Below are 3,078 nucleotides of genomic sequence, written 5' to 3' on the forward strand. Positions count from 1 at the left end.
ATCCGACCATCTCGTCCTCCGCTGCCCTGGTCTCCATTTCCCATCAGTCTTTCCCAGCATCAGGGTTTTTGTGCTTAGCTGCTAATAGAACATGTAGTTTTCCTTTCTTCCTTCCTTCTTCCCTCTTCTCTCCCTCTCTCCCTCCCTTTCTTCTTTTTTTAAAGATGGTTTTATTTATTTATTTAATTTTGGCTGCACTGGGTCTTCATTGAGGCATGCAAGCTTCTCTAGTTGTGGTGTGTGGGCGTCTCTCATTGCAGAGCCTGGGCTCTAGAATGCACAGGCTCAGTAGCTACAGTGCTCAAGCTTAGTTGCCCTGTGGCATGTGGGATCTTTGTTCCCCAACCAGGGATCGAACCCATTTCTCTGCACTGGAAGGCAGACTCTTAACCACTGGACCACCAGGGAGTCCTTCTTTCTTTCTTCCTCCCTCCCTTCCTCCTTTCTTTCTGGTAATAAAAAACTATTACAAAAGCAGTCCTCAAACCCTTTTTTTTATCTAGTTAACATAAAAACTATTCCACCCCCCAGGCCTTGGCCCCCTTGCACCCCTGCTCCGTGTCTGGGCTCCATCTCCCCTCCCCACCCCACTGCCCGGTGTGGACAATCACAGTGTCAGGGCTGAGACTGACATGAGCCTCCCCACTCCTTGGCACGTCCCCAGGTGTGTGAGTGGTGTGGGCTCTGCTCTGGTATTAGAGGTAATGATGGCCATCCGGGCAAGTTGCCCCAAGCTCCCCCAACCCCTCCCTGTTCATCCGCCTCATCCAGGTGGTCATGAAATACTGTCAGTTCCACCCTCTGCTCACCCCGGGCTCACAGCCTCTGTAACTTATGTCCTGTTTCAACACCCTGTCTACCCTCCTTACCATGGCCTTATTTCTTCCACTGTGTCTGTCCCTGGCTTGCAAGGGCCCCCATACCCCAGGGCTGACCCGTTCACATCTTTCCCTGCTCGTCCCTCCTGGATGCCTTACAGGTTCCTCCATGGCCTTGTCTCCCTATTTTCCGAGCATACCCCCTGCTGTTACCTCTGCCAGAGACACCCTTCCGTCTTTGTCCTGTCTGGCTGCTCCCTCCACACCCTTCCAGGCTCAGATCAAGAGTGGACTCCTCCAGGAAGCCTCCCAGACCCCCGCCAGTCCCCTCGGTTGTCCTGTGACCTTCCCGGTGATCAGTACCCTTTGCGAGTCTCTCTGGCTCCAGGTGGTGAGTTACTTGAGAGCGGGACTGCTCTCCTCCTTAGGGCTGGGCAGACCATTTTTTGCACAATCCTTTTAAAAACAATACTTCTTGCTTTTTTAAGCTCTTTGCACCTACCAGCTCCTGTAAGCTTCCCAGGAGTACAGGGAGAGTGGAAGAGTGTGTCGGTTCACGTAAATTCAGGGGCACCGGGTGGTTTTGTGCCTCTCCCATGCCTGGGGTGACCCGTGACCACTGACCTGCCGCCCTAGGACTGCATTGATTGGCTCCTGCGGTCCTGGAGGTCAGCAGTCCAGCTCAGCACCACCGGGCTGACGTCAGGATGCCAGCTCCTGCAGCTTCAGGGCACAGCCGTGTCTCCCATCAGGTTCTGGGACCGCCTGCCTCCCTTGGCTCGTGCCCGCACCCCACCTCCCTGCCTCTGTCATCGTCCCTCCTCCTGCCTGTGTCGGTCCTCCCTAGCTTCTTTCTGAAAGGACACTTGTGATGACATTCAAGGCCCATCCAGCTAAGGCAGGACCCTCCGGCATCTGAAGACCTTCCCTTGGTCACACCTGCAGGGCCCCTTCTGCCCTCTGCCGTCACACACACAGGTTCGGGGCTGGAGCATGTGTATCTTTGGGCCATTATCCAGCGGCCGCAGGAGCACCCCTGCGCACAGAACTGAGACGCCCCCTCACCCCCCAGTCTGGCTCCAGTCTCTGGTCTGTGTGTATCGCCTCCTGTCCTGAAGGTTTGCGGCCTGGCTGACCACATGGGGCTGGGCAGTCCAGGAGGAAGGAGGAAGAAAGCCCCCGGCCTGCAGGTAGGAAGAAACCCCAAGCGGCCCTGTGGGTGGAGCGGGGGCACCAGTTACATGGACCTGGTGGGGCATCCCTCTCCAGGGCGAGCCACACAGAGGCGGTGACCAGGTAGCCTTCGCGGAGGGCGGGGCACACCTGTCCCTCCCACCTCCTCCCGCCCCGCACCTGGTGGTCAGCAGGTGCTGGACGATGATTCTTCCAGAGGATGTACTGTTTAGAACATGTCAGGCAGAGGGCCGGACGGTTTCCCCCGTCTCCCACTTAGATCTCACAAGTATGATCTCTCGTGTACCCATTCTATGGGCATACAGATTGAGGCCTGTCTGCTGTGGTTGGTGTTTCCTGACCAAGCCTGCGCTCCCTGCCTTATATGTCCAGGCTCCAGGGTGCCCACATTACCCTGTAGGGACACACTGTCCCCCGTCAGATCGTGCAGAGGGGAAACTGAGCTTAGTGATCAGAGAAGTGTCAGAGACTCGGAGGCCAGTGCCTGGCACTGGGATGGGGCCAAGCTGGCCTCAAGAGCTGCACTTTGGTGTGGAAGCAGAGGGCCCCAAGGTCCAGGGTGGCTGGACCTGGGGGTACGAGGGCCACTCCCTCTCAGGCCCACAGAATGGCAATGCTGCAGCCACCAGACTGTGTGCAGCCACCAGGCAGCAGGGCCAGCTCCGTGGGAAGGGGAAAGCGGACTGGGGGCACCAGGGGAGGAAGTGGAAGAGGGGGCAGGGAGGGGGGAAGGGAGTGGGCAGTGAGGGGATGGGGGGGCCAGGAGGGTCGCCATAGTAATGGGAGCCGGCTCTGCTCTCAGGCCGGCCTGCCCCTGGGGAAGGAGATAAAACGTTTTCTATCGATTTCTGTCTGGAAAGTCATTGGTGATAAGCTCTTCCGGTGGAGACTGGAGGCCCGGCTGCTGGGAACGTGCAGGGCAGAGGCACAGCCTGGACGCTTGGGTGGGGAGGTGACCGAGCCAGCAGGGCAGGCTGGGCGGGGAGCCACCTGCTGGGCCCTGGTCTCCCCTCCCGCCTGACGAAGCCCCCACACCTGGGTGGCCTGACTCCCTTCTCCGGCTGTG

This window comes from Capricornis sumatraensis, chromosome 8, assembly GCF_032405125.1.
Source record: "Capricornis sumatraensis isolate serow.1 chromosome 8, serow.2, whole genome shotgun sequence".
Classification (NCBI taxonomy): Eukaryota; Metazoa; Chordata; class Mammalia; order Artiodactyla; family Bovidae; genus Capricornis; species Capricornis sumatraensis.